Source organism: Capsicum annuum, chromosome 5 (assembly GCF_002878395.1).
Source record: "Capsicum annuum cultivar UCD-10X-F1 chromosome 5, UCD10Xv1.1, whole genome shotgun sequence".
In the NCBI taxonomy this organism is placed as follows: Eukaryota; Viridiplantae; Streptophyta; class Magnoliopsida; order Solanales; family Solanaceae; genus Capsicum; species Capsicum annuum.
Genome location: NC_061115.1, coordinates 197,139,189 through 197,161,055, shown reverse-complemented (window position 1 = coordinate 197,161,055; position 21,867 = coordinate 197,139,189).

Genomic DNA, 21,867 nt, shown 5'->3' with positions numbered 1-21,867 from the left:
GAAATAGTATATGATCTGGGAATTAGAACATTATTGTACTATGTGAATGATAAATTTGATGTTATAAATTTTTTTGCCATTGAAGATAACGAATTACCTATTGATGTTAAAAACATAGTTAGACTGAAAGAGTCTGTGGTAGAGGTTGATGAAGCAGATAGTGAAGATAGTGGTTACAAATCTAATGAAACTGATAATAATGGTTGTAATGCCTCTGGTTATTTTGATTATGATTCTAAGGAGTTAGAGGTTCTCGGAAAAGAAAGAAAAGACAATCAATGACAAGTTGTCTAAATATAATGAGCTACATAGGTTTATGACTTTCAAAGGTATAGCTAATGTTAGAAGATTCATTAGCTTGCATGCATTAGCAAATGGCTATAACCTAACTATAAAAAAAAAGTGACTCAAAAAGATTTAGGGTCATTTGTCAAAAAGTGTGCAACTTTTTCTCCCTAATTTTCGGTGAGAAGAATTGTTCTGGTGTTAGTGTGAAAACATTAACGGGAAAGCATAAATATGATGACCCATGCGGTAACTATAAGGTTTTAGCAACTACACTTGCTTATTAATTCAAGGAAAAGTTGCAAGCTAATCCCAAATATAAGTTTAAAGACAAGAGAGTTGATCTCAAAACTGCATTCAACATTAATGCTTATTTTGGGAAGTGTAAGAGAGCTAAAAGAATGATTTTGGAAAAAAATGGAAGGCAGTTTTTATGATGACTATAAAAAGCTTGTTGGTTATGTGAATGCTCTATTGGAGTGTAATGTAGAGAGTGGTGTTATCCTTAAAGTTTTACTAGCTTAAGGAAAAAGACAGTTTTTGATAATGTATATCTGTTTTGATGCACTGAAAAGGGGGTTTAAAGTTGGTTTGACACCTTTCATCAAATTAGATGGAACTTTTTTTAAAGTTAAAGTGAAAGGTCAACTCTTATGTGTTGTTGGTCAATACTCAATGAACCATATTTATCCTATTTCTTTGGCCATTGTGCACAAAGAATGCAATGCTACTTAGCTATGGTTTGTGGAATTGCTTCAGCAGTCTCAAGCCTCAACAAGGGAGAAGGGATCACATTAATCTTAGATATGCAAAAGGTGAACCACCAATATTGTATAAGTGAATTAAATCAGTTCATTGTTTTTTCATAATTGAATCAACTTAGTTCATTATTTGCTAAGAAGTGAACTGTATTAATTTATTATTTTTTAATGTCGTCTAAATTGGTTCACTATTTTTTGATAAGTGAATCGATTTAGTTTATTACATGCTGAGAAGTGAACTAAATCATTTCATTATCTTTTAAATAGTGAACTAAATCAGTTCACTATTTTTTGATAATTATTCTTGTGTATGTTCATTTATCAACTTATTTTTTGTTTACTAGTAAAAAGGGACTGCTTGAAGCAGTCAAAATTGTTCTCCCTAATGCAATGCATAGATGCTGTATGAGACAAATAGAGGCCAATTGGAGAATAAATGAAAAAAAATCTAAACAAATATCTAAGATAGTAGGGTGGTGTGAATGGAGCACCTATAAAGAGAAGCTGGATGATAATTTGAATGAATTGGCTGAATTGTCAAAAGAAGCTAAAGACGAGTTGTTGCATTTTCCAATAGAAACATGGTGTAGAGTATTTTTAGACACAGTTTGCAAGAATGAAAAGGTGGAAAATAACTTGGCCGAGTCATTTAACTCATGGATACTGGAAGCAAGACAGAAACCCATCATTAGGATGCTTAAGGCTATCAGAATAAAAGTAATGAAGAAGTTTGTGAAACATGAAGAAGAAGTGAAGTGTTGGGATACTAAATGGATTCCAAAAGCTATTGAGATCTAAAATGAATACTTGAAAATTGATAATGTGTGAATTAAATTTCAATGGTGATTATAGGTATGAGATTAGTAAGGGAAATGACAAACACAATATCAATTTGCAAAATAAGAGGTGTAGTTATAGCTTATGGGAACTTACTGGAATACCTTGTCCTGATGCAATCAAGGAACTTCTTTATAAAGTAGGGAAGAGATCCACTGGTGGTACACAAAGGAGGCATATCTCTTGACTTATCATTTAAAACTACAACCAGTGCCTGGCCCTAATTTCTGGAAAATTGATCCAGTAAAAGCAATGAAACCACCCTCTTTGGTAACCCTAGATGACAGACCTGCAACGACAAGGAAAAGAGATAAAGATGAAGCACTTAAGAGGAAAACTAAGTGGCTGCAACAAGGAGAGGTAGAGTTATGACTTGTTCAACCTGTGGAATTCGAGGACACAATGCTAGGGATTGTCAAAAGGTAACTTTCTATTTTAATTAATCACTTCTAATCTTTGTAAGTATTACAGATTTACGCTTAATTTGTTGTTTTCTTAGTTTCAAAAAGTGAGTGGTGAAGGCACTTCTCAGTCCAGCTAGTTGAAGAGTAAGAAAAAAATGAAAGACAAATAACCAATGAAGGGCAAGTAGTCAATGAAGAGGTGAAGAACACTAATTGATGAAGAAGATGTAGAACTAAGCCCTCCCAGATTCCCAGATGATGCAATAGTTGAGGACATGGACTTGACATCTCTACAGGCTAGTCAAGACAGTGCGTCAACTCAACGTCAGCTCCTCTTTGGCGAGTCCTTTGATCAGTCAATCTTTGGTCCATCTCCAAGTTATCTTGAGTATTAATATCATTGTCCTAAAGTTGAAAAAGATGTACAGTGGAAGCCAAGAAGTGTTTCAGAGTTGAAGTCTAAAATCTTACAAAGACAGGAACAACCAAAACCAATTGGATCAAGACAAATCAAATTTCTTCATGATGGTATATATTCAACTAAACCAGACATAAACCAATTGGATCAAGACAAATCAAATTTCTTCATGATGGTATATATTCAACTAAACCAAGTCTTGTATGCACCAAAAGGGATCTCATGGAATGATAATGCATCTATTATCAGGATACAGTTGGACCAATTAAGAGTGGATAAACTTAAGACGAGAAAGGGTAATGACATGGCACAACAGTGAATCTAATATTGGCATGTTTTTTGTGTTAAGACAAGGAAATGGCTAATATTTAATGGTGATAATGGATGTTCTGTCTTTTTTTGTGAAAATGATGAACTTGTATTTTTGTTGCAACTTTTTGTCTTCAAGCGGTATAGATGCCCGTTTGTGGGATTACACCTCTGTGCTTTGTTAAACGTACCTGTTATGGTTTGAAATTTGTAAATAACATGGTTATCGATATCTAAGTTCTATTTGGTAAATTTGATTGTGAAGTTATGATTTTAATCTAATTTTTTGCTACACATAACAACTGCATCTTGTTTATTGCAAGTATTACATACTGTTGTTGATATCACATGATAGAGTATTTTATTTTTCTTTGTATAAATCATGCAACATGCATAGTTGTGCTTAGTGTGCTCGAATTTGTATTTTTTGCTACACTAATTCATTAGAAAACTCTATTTACCAATCAACAAGGGCTGTCGAATTGATTTATGCTTGTTTGTATCTTCTAAAGGTTGATATTTTAATGAACAACTACTATTATAAGTGTACGTACTGAAAATAATTTGTCTCTTAAAGGAGCTAATGATAGACATATAGTATGGAATGACACCATTTGTATGGATATGGTGTGACTGGTATAATTTTTTCATACACGTGCTCTAAGAATACTACTAATTGTGTTCATCTGTTGGTCCGTTGACTTAGAATTTTTCTTACACTATTCAGAGAATTTGCACCAAATAAGAGTTGTGATGTCGTAATCAAATTTTGGGTGATATTTGACACTGTTTTGGTCCAGATTTTTGGTCTTGAGTTTTAGCTACATTGGGTGCATTGGCATATGAAATAAAAGTTTTGTATCATGAAAAATATTTTCGTTACCAAATATTGAAAAAATTATTTTTAAAAAAATATCAAGTTGAGGTTCTAGCGGAAATAAACTCTCTATGTTCACAAGGTAGAGTAAGACTACTGGTACTATTACTATTATGCAGTAATTGCTTTGAGTTTGGTTGTTTTACGGGATCTTCTACCTACAATGCATATATTATTTGTAAAAATATGTGGATTTCCTAAAAGGCATTAGATTGAGTACAAAAGTGGTATTGGAAGGTTTAAGGGGATACTTCATAATTTGGTTATTTCTATTATTCACATATGCAGGCCACATGCTAGATGTTCTTCTTCCATTGATGTCTTTTGTTTGTAAATTGCATTACTGGAAGCATGAGTTCATGCCACAGGCTGTATAAGGATAGAATGAAATGGATGTTTTGGATTCTATAACTCCATTGACGAAGAGGAAAAAATGCACAAGTTCATTTTAATCCTTTGCCTTTCATGTTTGGTGCATATCTCTATACATATATACATACATACATACATACATAAGGTTTGAGTTGATAGTATGAATCGTGATTCTCCCAAACCTACAGAACTACTCCAGATTAAAATATATGCAGGAATCACTTTTTTTGGTTTATATCCACAAGCCTTTTTCAAATGGCATCCTACTTTTATAGTTAAAGTAATACAGAATTAGCCAAACAAAATTCTCCCCCAACCTTTAGTAACAACTCCTCTGCACCGATCTGGAATTTTAGTAAGAACAAAAACTATTTGGGAGAAGGTATATTCCATTAGTAGAACTATCTTCTTTTTCAATTGAATCTCTTTCGAAAATCCCTAATTCTGAATTATGAGAAAATTACGTGTTGTCTCTCTTTTTATTGAAGGTGAAAAGCCCTAATGGTGAAGTGATGAAAAATCTCCGTATTATGTTTGGGTCTTTTGATGGGTCGAGTTGGGTCATTTTTTTTTAAAAAAAGGGTAATTTAAAGTGATATTGATTATTCTATTAGTTGAAAGGTATATATATGAACTTTTATAGCGGGGCGGGGGGGGGGGGGGGTATATATAACCCCAAAGTTTAACTGGGGGTAAAGTTGGCCAATTTCTTAAAGTAGAGGGGTATTTTTGGCCCTTTGCCCTTCAAATAATAAGCTAATACATATCGTTTCAACTCAGATTGATCGATTGACAACTTGGGTCAAGAGGAACGCAATACCAATATCATGCAACATAGTTGACCCTATCAACTCATCCCTATTTATAGCTAAATAAATTTGGTATTTCAAAGAATAAGCTAATATGAATCATTTCAAATTAGATTGATCGATTGACGACTAGGGTCAAGAGGAGCACAATACCAACATCATGCATTATAGTTGACCCTATCAACTCATCCCTAGTTGTTGCTAAATAAATATAGGTATTTCAAATAATAGGCTAATATGAATTATTTCTACTTAAATTTATTGATTGACGACTCGAGTCAGGGGGAGCGCAATACCAACATCATGCAATATAGTTGACCCTATCAACTCATCCCTAGTTATAACTAAATCAATTTAGGTATTTCAATTAATAAGCTAATATGAATCATTTCAACTCAGATTTATCTATTGATAACTCGGGTTAGGAGGAACAAAATACCAACATCATGCCATATAGTTGACCTTATCAACTCATCCCTAGTTATAGCTAAATCAATTTAGGTATTTCAAATAATAAGCTAATATGAATCTTTTCAACTCATATTTATCAATTGATGACTCAGGTCAGGAGGAACACAATACCAACATGATGCAGTATTGTTGACCCTATTAAATTAGCCCTAATTGTAGCTAAATCAATTTAGGTATTTCAAATAGTAAGCTAATATAAATCATTTTAACTCAGATTGATCGATTGATGACTCAGGTCAGGAAGAATGCAATACCAACATCATGTAGTATAGTTGGCCCAGTCAAATGATCCCTAGTTGTAGCTAATTCAATTTTGGTATTTCAAATAATAAGCTAATAAGAATCATTGCAACTCAGATTGATCGATTGATGGCTCGAGTCAGGAGGAACGCAATAACAATATCATGAAATATAGTTGACCCTATTAAATCATCGCTAGTTGTTGCTAAATATATTTAGGTTTTTAGATAATAAGCTAATATGAATCATTTCAACTCAGATTGATCAATTGATGACTCAGATCAGGAGGAATGCAATACATACATTATACAATATACTTGACCCTGTTAATTCATCCCTAGTTGTAGCTAAATCAATTGAAGTTGTAGTTGTATATATGAACTAACTTGAAATTGTATAAAAACATATATTTAACCTATTGCAATAGATGACATATCTGTTGGAATTTATTAGATAGATTAATAAAATCGTTGCAACATATTACTTCTCTATTGTAAATTATTAAATAGATGTTGCCATTTGTTGCAAAAGATTATTGAGCCGTTAAAATATTACAAATAGAAATTGATATCTGTTGCAATAGATGACTTATATGTTTTAAGTTCTTTTTTTTATTTTAAAGAAACTTTCTTCCCGAGATTAAAAAATATAAAATACGAAGGCATTAAAAAATATTACATGAATAACTGAAAAATCTCCTCTTTGAGTAGTCTTTTCTTGTCTTTTCAATGTCACCATCTCCTCGTTTCCCTCAAAGTCATTAATGAATATTTAAAATCCATCTCTCGAGTTCTCTCTCCTTCATCCATAGATTAACTCATCTCTCTTTTTTCTTTCAGAACCAATTTATATCTTTTCTTGACTGAAATGGGTGTTTTGATCCCTTTGCATTTTTGATATTGTAGGTATGGTTCACTAATTGCTCTTTCCTTCTTGTTTTTTATTGTATGTTATTTAAATTAAATATTTACATCTGTTGTTTCTATTGATTTACCCATTACCAGTATCCTATTTATTGAGCAAATTGAAGGAAATGTTACTTTTAATTCTTGAATGAATGAATAATGGTTTTTATTACAATATGCAAAAAAGTCATCTATTGGGAAGAATTAAAAAGCTTTATTGTTAGTATCATTTTTATCTCTTTTTTTATTTTTTATTGGTGTTGTTATTATTAGGGGTGTTGGTGTTGTTAAAATATGGGGTGTTTGTATTGTTAATAGTTTTGGAACATATGGTATTATTTCTTTGTTGTTGATGTTGTTGTTGTTGTTGGCTGGTTGCTTTAGTGGTGTTGTAACAGTTTTCTCAACTGTTCCAAGTGATGAATCAGTTGTTGGAACGGATGGAGGAAATGTTGAATGAAATCAAACCAGTTATCTGTTGCAACATGTCATCCATGTATTGCCACAGATGCATCACCTGTTACAACAGATGACTCATTTGTTGATCAGATGAAGAATTTATTGGAACTCTTATTGTAAAGTATTGTATTTATTTAATTTTGTGTTACCCTTTTGTAATGCTCTTTTTGTTCTTCTCTTGTTTGATATCAAATATTTTTCTCTTGTTTGCAGATAAAAAGAAGTGAAAGTGGATCAACTTTTGCCCAACCAGCATTAAAGGTTAGAGTAAAGATGGGATAGGAGAAATAATCTTCTTGCAAATGGAACCACTTCTTATGTGGGAGGTTTGTATTACCGATGAACCTATCGTGAAAACACACATACAATACACTGATTTTGTAAATATTGGTTCTTTACCTATATTAGGCATAATCGTTCAATCAAGGTATTGCATTTTATAGTTAAGATTGTTAGGTTGGAACTGATAAGGCCGAGGGACCAAGTAAGTCTTGTTGATACACTATTACAGTTTAATTAAGATTCTGCTAATGTTTATGTGTCAAGTTTGGAGAAGAGTTCAAGTTTTTGGTTGCAGTGTAAATATTCAATATTGATTGGACTGATTTTAAGGGTTCAATGGACTTTTGAAAGGCCTCTTCTCATGACCTGAGGCTACCTGCAGTCACGATAACGGTGATTACGGTTATAGGTGACCACAAGATAACCCATGAGCTGGTACATGCTGTGAGCGCTGAGTAATATACTAATAATGAACATATGTGGAAATAACTGAATAAATCCATAAGGTTTTAAATACTGAAACACAATTAAACCTTAAATCTAAATGTCTATAGACAAACTAAAAAGAATGAAAAAACATCTGATAAACTTACTAACTATCTGAATGTTTAAAACATCCAAAAGCCTCTAAACTGATTGAAGAGTTGATAAGACAGGCCCCAACTATCTCTAGAATGAACTAACTAAAAAGAAATGCAGAAATACTGAAATATCATAATAGGTCCTCGACATATAAGGACTCACCACAACTTCTGCTGCTGATATGGTGTACTATCTAAGCACGAGCAGGAAATTGAGTGCCGAAACCTTTGATATAAGACATCATAGCATGAAGAAAAGAATGCGACCAGTACGTTGAATGTACTAGTATATGAGACGAGGTTAGGCTAAAATTCATAGGTTCATGTGCATAAAATAATGATTGACTTAATTGCATGAGATAACTGATGCATAAATGCATGAAAGCATTAAAATCTGAGAATGCATGACCAAATATATAACATGATACATAAATAGTCTATAAACTAAAATACTGAAATCTGGTAACTGAATAACTGATGAACTATATGATATGGTCAAGCTAACCTTAGCTGAATTCTATACTGAATACTGAACTGAGACTGTGGGAGGTATGATCTAACCGATATGCCCCAATTTGAGCTAATAAAGGTCTAACTTGTAACCCCAGTTGGAAGGGTGTCAGTACCATACCATAGGTACTAATATGGGATGTGGATCTACTAAACTAATGTCCTAAAGGAGTAATGAGTCAGCCTCATTTACTAGGTGCTCTAATATTATATGTGTTACCTTCAACTGATAGATAAACACTTTATCAACCCTCAATAGGAAGGTTTATATCTCTAACTAACGCTATCCAAGTAGTTCTGGAATTAAGGGAATGCTACTAAAGGTCACACCCTCTACTAGAAGGTGAGCCCCTATCCTTGGGTTTGCTCAGTGCTAAATCCTACTCGAAACTGAATAATAATAATAACTCGATTGAAGTAAGCTTAACTGAGCAAACAATTGATCATGAAAACTAATTGAATGACAACACTTATGGTTTATCAGAAACCATTCTGAAGATACTGAAATTATGTAAACAACTAAGTATCTGGTGTTTATAGCGCTATAGAACTTAATGAAAATAACAGTAAGGACATATGAAGCATTAAAAACCATAATAAAGGATCATTGCTCAAAACCCAACATTTAGACATTTCATAAAACACATAAGAATCATGAACTTAAGTATGGGAATGGGTAAAACATGTGATTGCAAACATAGTTACAACATTAAAGCTATGAGTTAGGGATTTAACATGAAGATTTCAATACTCAAATAATATAAGGTATCATTCCATTGAAAAACACTCGTAACATAACTTGTAATCAAAATCAATAACAACTTCATGGAAGCAATTCATCATAAACATGTAAAAACTCATAATTTGATATCAAAAGGGGGTTCTTGTACTCTATGGGTGAAAAGGGCCCATGGAAGAACATCAAGCATACCTTAAATCCTTAAGCTTAAAAGAGAAACACAATCTTGCTGCTTTTATTACCTGGATTTGGGGAACTTATTTTTCTTGGTTTTCTTAAAAAGAGTAGGTAATTGAATTTGATGAACTTGGGGAATGGTTAGGGTTTCTTTGTGAGGAGAATTGGAAAAAATTGGAATATAATGCCCTAACCGACGTTTTAATTCAAGTTTATATGAAGTGCATCGAGGGGAAACAACTCAATAGCCTCGTAGAGAATTAAATTCAAAACTAGAAAGCGGATTAAAGGTCCACCATAATATGATGAAGCTTTCACCACTATAGCCACCGTGACGCACCACTATCGCATTGAGTTGCTGGAATAGAAATCCAAACATGACTCAGTCCTTGTCTGAAAAATCCAAAACTTCCTTGAGACAACTCCTTACATCCTTTAACATGAATTAACTCAAAAACCAATATCTTGGGGTCTGGAAGACTCGTTTAAAAATTGTTAAAGTTAAGAGGCCAAAAGTATGACTTAGTCCCCAACACTTAGTAGAATTTTCAGGCTGTATACCTCTTATGCATAGAACTAGGAATTGAATTAAGATAAGAAAAGTATGGGGTATTACAATATCTCCCATTTGGGAACATTCATCATCAAATGAGACTGATTAAGCTGAGAATACTGGGGAAACTGAGATCATATACTGGACTTGCATAACTAAAAACATGATTACATGGCTGAGTCCAAAACATGATACATAAACTGAACTAATTAGTGAATGCATGCAATGACATGAGATTTTTTATATAAATGGAACTGAGAATGAAAAAGAGATAATCTAAGAAAAACTGTTACCTTAAGCTGAGTCTGAGTTTGAAGAGAAAAGATGAGGGTACTTGGTACTCATATCTTCTTCTGCTTCCCAAGTGGCTCTCTCAATGGACTGATTCCGCCGAAGAACTTTTACCAAGGGGACTTATTTGTTCCTTAGTATACGAATTTGATGATCAAGGATCTAGACTAGGATTTCTTTTTAAAAAAGGTTATCCTGAACATATGTTCTTTTTAATGGAACAACAATAGCTGGATCACCAATACACTTCTTTAATAAAGAGACATGAAACACTGGATGCATTGATGCCAAATCCACAGGCAACTCAATCTCATAAGCTACCTTCCCAAAATAGATCAAGATTCTGTAAGGGCTAACATATAGGGACTGAGTTTCCCCTTCTTGCCAAATCTTTTCACCTCCTTCATGGGAGAGATTTTCAAATAGATTGAATCAGCAACCTCAAACTTAAGGTCTCTTGTTCTTACATCTACATAAGATTTTTGATGGATTTGGGTTGTCTTATGCCTCTCCCTAATCAACTAAACCTTCTCTATCACATCAAACACCGAGTCTAGCCCTACCAATGTAGCTTCATCTTGCTCAAACCAACTAATAGGAAATCTACATCTCCTCCTATAGAGAGCCTCAAACAGATCCATCTGAATACTTTAGTGATAACATTTATTGTAGGCAAACTCGATCAATGGAAAGTGATCACCCCAACTACCTTTAAAGTCAAGAACACACGCTCTCAACATATCCTTAAGGGTCTGAATAATTCTCTCTGCCTGATCATCTGTTTGAGGATAAAAAGATGTACTGAGATAAAATTGGGTACCAAGTCCCTTCTGAAAAGACTTCCAAAAGTGAGAGGTAACATGAGTACCTCTATCTGAAATAATTGACAAAGAAACTCCATGCGACCTAACAGACCCTCTAATATAGACCTTGGCGTAATCATCGGTTGAAAAGAAGTATGACCTGGTAAGAAATTGGTTGATTTGGTCATTCTGTCTATTATAAACTATATCGAATCATGCTAATGATGCGAATGAGGCAATCCTATTAGAAAATCTATGTTCACCTCTTTTCACTTCTAAGTAGAAATGCTAAACTCCTGTATTGTACCAGTAGGCCTCTGGTGGTAAACTTTAACCTAATGACAGTTAGAACACTTAGCTATAAACTCTATAATATCTCTATTCATACCACTCCACTAATAGATTATTCGTAAATCATAGTGCATCTTAGTGTCTCCTGGGTGAACAGAATAACGCGCACTATGCATTTTTGTAAGGATTCGCTATCTCAAACCATCTACACATAGTACACACAACCTACCCTAACAATGCAACACATTATCTCTCCTTAGGAGAAAATCTCTACCTTCTTATCTCTAACTGATTTCTTCAACTTAACCAAACTGGAATCAGTATCTTGTTTCTCCTTCACTTTTACAACAAAAAAAGATTTTGAACCATTTTGAACCCATTCACTACCCTCAACTGAATCAACCAAAATAACACCTAATCTAGAAAGCTAATCAACCTACTAAGCTAACCTTTACTTATCATTCTCAACATGAATAACACTACCCATAGACAATCTACTAAGGGCGTCTGCCACTACATTGTTCTTGCCCGTATGAAATAACATGCTCATATAATAATCTTTTAACAATTCTAACCACCTTCTCTAATGAAGATTTAAATCTTTTCTTGAAAACACATATTGTAAACATTTATTATCCATGAACACATCAATATAAACTCCATAAAGATAATGCCTCTAAATTTTCATGGAAAAAACAACAGCTGCTAACTCAAGATCATGGGTAGGGTAATTCTTTTCATAGGCTTTAAACTATCTAGAGGCATAGACTTTGGCCTTACCTCTCTGTGTCAACACACAACCAAGACAACTTTAGAAGCATCACGATAGGAAATAAAACCCTCTGAACTATCTGGCAAAGTCAAGACTAGGGCTGAGGTGAGTCGAGTTTTCAACTCCTGAAAACTCTTTTCACAAGTTTTCATAAGAATTTGACCACTGAAGTTTGACTTTCGTCAGAGTCAATTGAGATCCGAGGCTACCCCCTAGTTGCAATAATGGTGCTTATGATCATAAGTGACCACAATTTAACCCATGATCTGGTACATAATGTGAGCACTGAGTAGTATACTAATAATAAACATGTGTAGAAACAACTAAATAAATCCATAAGGTTGTAAATACTAAAACACAATTAAATCTTAAATCTGAACGTCTGAAGACAGACTAAAAAGAATGACAAAAGATATAATAAATTAATTTACTGTCAAAATGTTTAAAATATCTAAATGTATCTAAACTGACTTATGAGTTGATAGGACAGGCCCTAACCAACTCCAAATTGAACTAATAGAAAAAAAATACAGAAATACTGAAATAACATAACAGGTCCTCGATATATGATGACTCACCACAACTGCAGCTACTGATAAGTTGAACTGTCTAAGCACGGTTAGAAAATTGAGCATCCGGACCTATGATATAAGACATCATAGTATAGAGAAAAGTATGTGATCTGTACTTTGAATGTACTAGTATATGAGATAAGGTTAGGCTGAAATGCATAGGTTCATGTGCATGAAATAATGACTGATTCAATAGAATGATATAAATGATGTATAAATGCATAAAAGCTATAAAATCTAAGCCTACATGACCAAGAATATAAATGATACTGAAATAGTCTGTAAACTAAAATACTGAAGTCTAGTAGCCGAATAACTGATGAACTGTATGCTATGGTAAAGTAAACTTAAACTAAATTATATACAAAATACTGAATTGAGATAGTGGGAGGTATCATCTAAGTGACATGCCCCAATATAAGCTAATCGGGCTCAAACATGTAACCCAAGTTGAAAGGGTTTCAGTATCGTGCTATGGGTACTAACATGGGTTGTGTGGATCCACTAAACTAATGTCCTGAAGTAAGAAAGAGTCACCCTCATCTGGCAGGTGATTTAATAAGATATCTGTTACCCTCAAATGCCAGGTAAACATTTTATCAACCCATAACTGGAAGGTTGATATCTCTAACCTACATTGAATACGTAGTTTTGGAACTAAGGGACAACTACTAAAGGTCACACCCTCTAGTGGAAGATGAGCCCCCATCCCTGGGTTCGCTCAGTGCTAAATCTTACACCCAACTAAATGATACAGATTACTAGACTAAACTAAGCTTAACTGAGTAAACAACTGATCATGATAACTAACTGAATGACAACGCTCATGGTTTATCTGAAACTATTCTAAAGATACAAAAATAATGTAAACAACTAAGTATCGTGTGTTCATAACCCTCTAACACTAAATAAAAATAACAAAAAGGACATATGAAGGTTTAAAAATCGTAATGAAGGATCATTGCTCAAAACCCATCATTTAGACATTTCATCAAACACATGGGAGTCATTAACTTAAGCACGGGAATGGGTAAAGCATGTGATTGAAAACATACAACATTGAAACCGTGAATTAGGAATTTATTATGAAGATTTCAATGTTCAAATCATATAAAGGCTCATTCCATCAAAAAACGCTCATAACATAACTTGTAATCAAAATCAATAACAACTTCATAGAGAAAATTCATCATAAATATGTAAAAACTCATAATTTTATATCATAAGGGGATTCATGGACTCCAAGGGTGAAAAGGGCCCATGAATGAATATCAAACAAACCTTAAATCCTTAAGCTTGAAATAGAAACACAATTTTGATGCTTTTATTAAAAGTTCTTGGATTTGGGGAACTTGATTTTCTTTGTTTTGTTAAAGAGCGGAGGTAATTGAATTTGATGAACTTGGGGAATGGTTAAGGTTTCTTTTAGAGGAGAATTGAAAAAAATGGGCATATAATGCCCTACCCAACGTATTAATTCGTGTTTTTACAAATTGGATTCAGGGGAAAAGACTCAACTGCCCCACAGAGAATTAAATTTGCAACTAGAACATATATTAAAGGTCCACTGTAATGCGATGAAGCTTCCACCGCTATAGCCCCTGCAACACACCACTATCGTGGTGATCTGCTAGATTCAAAATCCAAACATGAGTCAATCATCGTTCGAAAAATCCAAACAAACTCAATACATGCTCCTTAGACCTCTGAACATAAATTAACTTCAAAATTAATATCTTGTGGTTGGGAAGACTCGTTTAAAAATCCTCGAAGTTAAAAGGCCAAAAATATGACTAAATCCCTAAAACTTAGTGTAATTTTTAGGCTATAAGCCTCTTAAGAATGCAACTAGGAGATGAAATACACTAAGAAAAGTATGGGGTATTACACCTCCGAAGTCTCGCACTGCTGTAACCAAGAATGAAAATGAATATAGTTATTGCGCTAGTCTAAATTTACATGGATGGGTTGCTTGAGGAGACTATTATATAGTAGAAGGTGCTTGGGAGAATACTTGTGCGGGAAGGGAGAAGAGGAAAACACCATATATCAACACAAACCTTATTAAAGAAGAAACACAGGGTAGGAAGGAACGGTACTGAATCTAGCTGATGAAATTGGCACAAAATATTAAGAAATTGAATTAGATGCAAATGTGAAAGTGTATCCAAAAATGAAAATATATCCTTCCATTTTGAAAAGAAAAATGTTGAAATGGTCTGGAGCTATGAAATTTGCTAGGGGACTGTAACTATCTAGCGTCGCCTAAATAAAGACCCACAAAATGAAGGACAAAAACTCTAAGGTTAGATCTTTGCAAGAATTGATGGTGGTAAGATTGTCGGTCAGGAACAAAACTTGAACCAACAATTCCTGAAGTAAAAATAAGGGATCAAGCCAAAGTGTAAATTTCTGAAGTTAAACTTGCATTCCAGGACTTTTGCTTGTGGTTATGGTCTGGTTATAGGAAGTGGAGACAACAAGGCATGGGAGCACTTGTTTTATCTTAATGGAAATGGTTCTCTGACTCCACATCTTTTCTTATATAGCCTTCTTCCTAGTTTGATAGTGCTTGGGTCAATATATGAATAAGGTATTATTCTCCCCAAAAGATCTATAAGAACAACCCAAGATTCTTTAGGAGGCACTGGAGAAATATTCTCAATATATGCCATTACATATTTTTCTCACCAAATAATATGGAGAGGAGTACTCATAAATTTTAGTTCCATATTGTACACCGCATTAAGTTCCAAGTGTTGCCATAGCATGTGGACAGGTTATTTTGTCCAAGTCAAAAACTCTACTTTTACAAGATCTTGTTTAAAGATTAACCATGGCAACATCACCATGATCGTCGATACTGAACTTGTAATCTTCTATTTGATGAGTAAATAACCTATTTCCCAGACTAATGTTCATTGATATTATTTTTTCGCTTCTAGAAAAAATTATTTCTTGTGTTCTCAACCTTCGTATGCCTTTCATCAAAAAATTTGCCATACTTCTGGTTTATTATGTCTAATAGAGCCACGATAGAAAAATCTCTTTCATCACCGGACAATGAATTCACCGATTCAACTATGTTTGATGTCATAATATTGTAGCTATACCAAAGAATCACCTAGTACAAAATCATACTGAACTTATAACTCAAACAAGACATTAAATTCATAAGAATGTATCTATTTGCCGAATAGAATGCCTGGCTCCATCTCTTGAAATCGACACGTACTAGAAGTTCTGCTGCCTTGGGATGCATATCTATTATTTAATTTAAATGGTGATTTGATTGAAATGATCTAAAAATTCCTCTCTATTATATGCCCTAGCTGCTCTATAAAAAAGGTTCAACCCAATTATTGTGAAAGTTGTTCCGAATATTATCTTCAAGCTGCCTTATCCAACAATGAAAGTAAGCTAAAGTGTAGAAAATTAAACCCATCTTTAAAATACTTGGATTCCTATCCAAAACAAAACACAACTCTTTGATATCTTTGACGCAGCTTCACATCTTTTCAAAAAAAATATCCATAAGAGGTATCACATTCCTTGTCTGCTAGACAAAAAATGACAGGAAAGATGTTATATTCTGCATTCTATGCCACTACTGGTAGCGAAACTCCATTATACTTGCTCCTCAAAAAGGTCCCATCGATGGCTATGACATTTCTCAAATGTCGAAAACCTTGAATCCATGCACCATAGGATATAAAATGTAGTTGAACCTTCCATTTACATCAACATGCAATGCCATCTTACTTCTGGGATTTGTGGACTCAAGAATGTAATGGTATGCATCGAGGACTACATACCCGTGATCGTATGTCCCCCTAACCAAGACCTTGGCAATCCCCATGGAAATATTTATCTTCTAATAACTAACAAGGACACCCAATTTTGTAAGCATTTGATAGGCCATATCTTCTGTAGAAGAGTCTTTACCATTGGGGAATCTAATCTTAAAATATTGACTGAGGACCTTTGCCGTGGCATGACAATTTTAGCCCGAAATGTGCTTCGAACCACATATGTGATACTTTTTATTTTTATGAATGATAGATATATCAGAACTTAAGTACTTCACCACTCTAAACCACTACATAAATTTCTGATTAGCATATCTAGAGCAAAAGACTTTGCCCAAATTAATCACCTTCACTATTCTGAAATCATCTTTCAAGCAAGCAATAAAATAAGAAGTAGATAGTTCGTCCTTTTCCTTGAATAAAATTCCATTCTGAAATTCGTTCTCATCATCTTGACAATTGACAAACTGTGTCAATTGAGAAGAACTACCTACTGTATTACTCATAATGATTGGCGTAGGTGGTTGATCATCATTTGAAATATCCATTACATATCATTCAACTTATCATCAAAGATGTCTTGTTGTTGTTCTTTTTCTATATTATGGTTTTCATTCTCTCTTAAATTTTTAACCACATACACCCTTAACACCGACTTGGATAAATTACTAAGATAAGCACGCAACTTAACATGATTAGTTATCCTGAAAGGTAGTACTCTCTGTTTTTCAAAAGAGTTGTGCATATTACTAATAAGTAGTTCTTCCGATTGATAATTCAATCCACAATATCTGATGATTAAGTTTACGAAATCATCATATGATTGGACTATCTTATCTATTATCTCTAGTAGTTACAACTGCTAAGTCAACAATATTTAAGAGCTTGTATGTGGGGTTAGAGGAGAAAGGCAGTGAAAAAAGGTTGTTTAGGCCTGCTAAGGCTAAAGAGCGGAAGGCCGGGACCTGGATTAAGTGAAGTGTATCAAGGGAAAGGATGTTAGTTTTTTGGTTGAGGATATTCACATTAAGAGGAGATGGCAAGAGTATTTTCATAGACTGTTGAACAAGGAGGGGGCAGAGGCACTAAGTTAGGGGAGCTGAGCACTCAAAGAAGAGTCATGATTTCAGTTACTGTAGATTTTTTAAGGTTGAGATGGATAAAGAGGATATTCATAGGATGTGGAGGGGTAGAGCAATGGGTCCTGACGAGATTCCGGTGGATTTTTTGAAGTATACTGGTGGAGCAAGTTTAAGGTATTTGACTGAGTTATTTAACAACATTTTAAAGACTACGAGAACACCTGAGGCTTGGAGATAGAGTATGATGATTCCATTATATATAAAACGGAGTGACATTCAGAGTTCAACAACTATAGGGGTATTAAGTTGTAAAGTCACACTATGAAGATTTGGGAGAGAGTTGTTGAGCAAAGATTAAGGAGGGTCGTGTCAATTTCAGATAACTAGTTTGGATTTATGATGGGTCGCTCGATGGCAGAGGCAATCAAACTATTTAGGAGATTGGTAGAGAAGTATAGGGAAAGGAAGAGGGATTTACACATGGTGTTCATCGACCTGGAGAAGGCGTATGAAAAATTCCCTAGGGAGGTTCTTTGGAGATTCTTGAAGGTCATAGGAGTCCCACTGGCATACATCAGAGCTATTAAGGACATGTATAATAGAAGGAAGACTCGGGTGAAGATGGTAGAAGGAGACTCTAAGTATTTACCAGTTAAGACAAGGTTGCATTAGGGATGGAATCTTAGTTCGTTCCTATTTGTGTTGGTAATGGATCTGTCGATATAGAGTATTCAGGGTGAGGTTCCTTGGTGTATATTATTTATAGATGATGTAGTTCTGATTGATGAAACGTGGTGGGGTTGAATTAGAAATTGAAGGTTTGGAGGCAAACCCTAGAATCTAAGGGGTTTAGGTTGAGTAGGTCTAAGACAGAGTATATAGAATGTATGTTTAGTGACTTGAGGTAGAAGGACAAAGTGGTGGTAAGGTTGGATTCCCAAGAGGTTTGTAAGAGGGATAGTTTTAAATATCTTGGGTCTATGATCTAGCGAAATAACGAGATTGATGAGGATGTCTCTAAACATATTAGAGTGGTTTGGATAAAGTAGAGGCTCGCCTCGGGAGTGTTGTGTAATAAGAAGGTTCCCCTGAAGCTTAAAGGTAAATTTTACAAAATGGTAGTCTGTCCGGCGATACTGTATGGAATAGAGAATTATCCAGTCAAGAACTACCATATTCAAAATTGAAGGTGGCGGAAATAAGAATATTGTATTGGGTGTATGGGCTTACTATATGGGATAGATTTAGAAATGATATTATGTGAGAGAAGGTGGGAATGGCTTCGGTGGAGGAGAAGATGCATCAAGAAAGGCTGAGATGGTTTAGTTATGTGATGATGAGGAGTATGGATGCCTAAGTTCATAGGTGTGAGAGGCTAGCCCTGGAAAGATTCTGGTGGAGCAGAGGTAGGCTGAAGAAATACTAGAGGGAGGTAATTAGACATAACATGGAGAAGCTTTAACTTACTGAGGACATAAACCTAGATAGAAAGGTGTGGGGGTCGCAGATAAGGGTAGAAGGCTAGTGTGGATGTGTGAGTTGTATCTAGTAGTTAGGAGAGGCCTTGTGCAGCTGGGTTAGTAATCCTAGGACTGTGTCCATAGGTAGGAAACTCTAGCCAGGTAAGTTTGGGTAGGGTAGGGGTCTTTGGACTTGTGAGTGTATGTTACTACTAGGTGGGCATCCTATTTCTTATTTCTTACTTCCTATTTTGTATTTCATATTGCTCGGATATCTTTTATTTCGTATTTCTCTATTCTCTATTTATATTATCCCTCGTTCATTATTTATGTTATGCCATCTATCATGCTTCATATTTTTATGATGACCTTGTTTACTATTCTTTGTCCTGAGCCAGGGGTCTATTAGAAACAACCTCTCTACTCTTTCAGAGGTAGCGGTATAGACTGTGTACATTTTACGCTCCCCTAATCCCACTTTGTGGGAATACACTGGGTTTTTTTGTTGTTATTACTCTTCTCGATCCATTGTCTTTAACTATCCACCCTTATTGTTATTGATCTGTCCATTAGTAGTACCTAAAGAAAGTAATTTATTAAAAAATGTTAAGAATGATATCATAATAAAATTAATAGTGATTTTATAGTGTCGTAACATGAACCCCAATAGATATACAATCTGTTGTAACAGGTGAAAAAAATTGCAACAGGTAAGTAATCAGTTGCAACAGATTACTTACCTATTGGGATTTATGTTATGCTCTTGAAGCTAATTTTAATAGATGAGTCATCTGTTGTAATAGGTGAATCATATATTGAACAGACTATACATCTATTGGAAAAGATGAAGTGCCTATTGGGATAGATTTTACAATACTAAATAACCTTTGAAGCTGATTCCAACAGATGAGTGACATGTTGCAACAGATAACTAACTTGTACGACAAATGACATACATATTGCAACAGATAATGTATCTTTTGAAGTTGTGTTCAAGTTCTGTTGCAACAAGTGACTAATCTATTGCAACATATATTTACTTTTTTGCAACAAATAACTAGCATGTTGCAACAGATAACTAGTTTGTTGTAATAAAGGGGTCAGAATTAGAACTTATTGAATTTGGTGAACAATTAACGATCTCTAAGGGTCTACAACATAATTCTTAGATGGTCTGCATGATCATTCTCACTATGGGAATAGACAAGAATATCATAATTGAAGACAATGATGAACATGTCCAAGTACTAGTTCAATACTCTATTCATCAAGTCTATGAAAGCTATAGGGGAATTTCTTAATCCAAAGTTCATAACTAAGAATTCAAAGTAACCATACCGAGTTCTTAAGGATTTCTTCGGAATGTCACATTCTCTTACTCTGATATGATGATAGCTGGATCTGAGGTCTATCTTAGAGAATAACTGGCATTCTAAAGTTGGTCAAACAATTCCATAATTCTAGGGAATTGATACTTATTCTTGATTTTGACTTTGTTCTATTGATGGTAATTCATGCACATTCTGAGAGAACTGTCTTTATTATGCACGAATAGGATTGGAGTGCCCTATGAGGAAATACTAGGCCTGATGAATCCCTTTTGTAAGAGATCTTTTAGATGTTCTTTCAACTTCTAAAGCTCAACTGGAGCCATTCTATAGGGTGCAATAGAGATAGGCTAGATATCTAGAAGGAGATCTATTCCTAAGTCTATTTCTCTTTCGGGAGGAACTTCGGGAAGTTCTTGAGGGAACAAACCTTCAAATCCCCTTACTATTGAAACTGACTTGATACTTGAAGTCTTAGAACTAGAGTCCTTGAGTCTAATAAGATGGTAAACATACCCCTTAGATATTATCATTCACGCTTCAAGATATTAAACAAGATGACCCCTAAAAACTAAGGTACTACCCCTTTATTTAGTGTCTAGTTCATTGGGAAACTAAAACTAAAAAACTCTATTTCTTCAATTAACTAAGGCATAACATGAGTGGATACAATGCATGCCGAGAATGACATTAAAATCAGTCGTCTCTAACTCCACATAATACACTGAGGTAACTCTCTAAGATACTGTAACTGAGCAGTGCCTGTATAACCGTCTAGCTATAATAGAGCTACCTACTAGAGTAGACACTAAGAAAGGTTCTACTAAAGATTCATGATTGACACCAAAATAGACTTCTATATAGGAGGTTACAAAGGAGTGTAAATCACTGGGGTCTACTAAAGAATAAACATAGATATGAATGTCCTATAATGTACTCGTAACTACATCAGAAGAACTCTCCTAATCCTGTTGAATATAGAAGGCATACAACCTATTCTAATGCCCACTAGTAGCGCTGGAAATGGTACGCTATTGAGTTGGGCAACCAACTAGAATTGGAGAACTATTAGACTGACCCTGCTGGCCGGACTTTGAGCAATCCCTTACTTTGTGGCCTGGCTTGCCACATCCAAAACACACATCACTGTCGGCTCTACACATACCCTAATGATGTGTGCCACACTTCCCACAAAGCGGATTAGTATGACCACTGTTCATGCTACCTTGGGACTTGAAGAATAGTGATCTATCCCGACTATCTTGCCTAAACTTAGGCACTAGCGCATCAACTAAATATGGGTCTAGGGAGAAGGACTTTTGATGGAACAAAGAACTGTTACCACCCTCTGACCTTGGCTGAGAAATGTTAATACTACCTATTCTGGCCTTCTTATTCTCTTTCTTTTTCTCTTTAAGTTTCTCTTTCTCAGTTTGCTGAGCATGAACCATAAGTAAAGATAAGTCCATA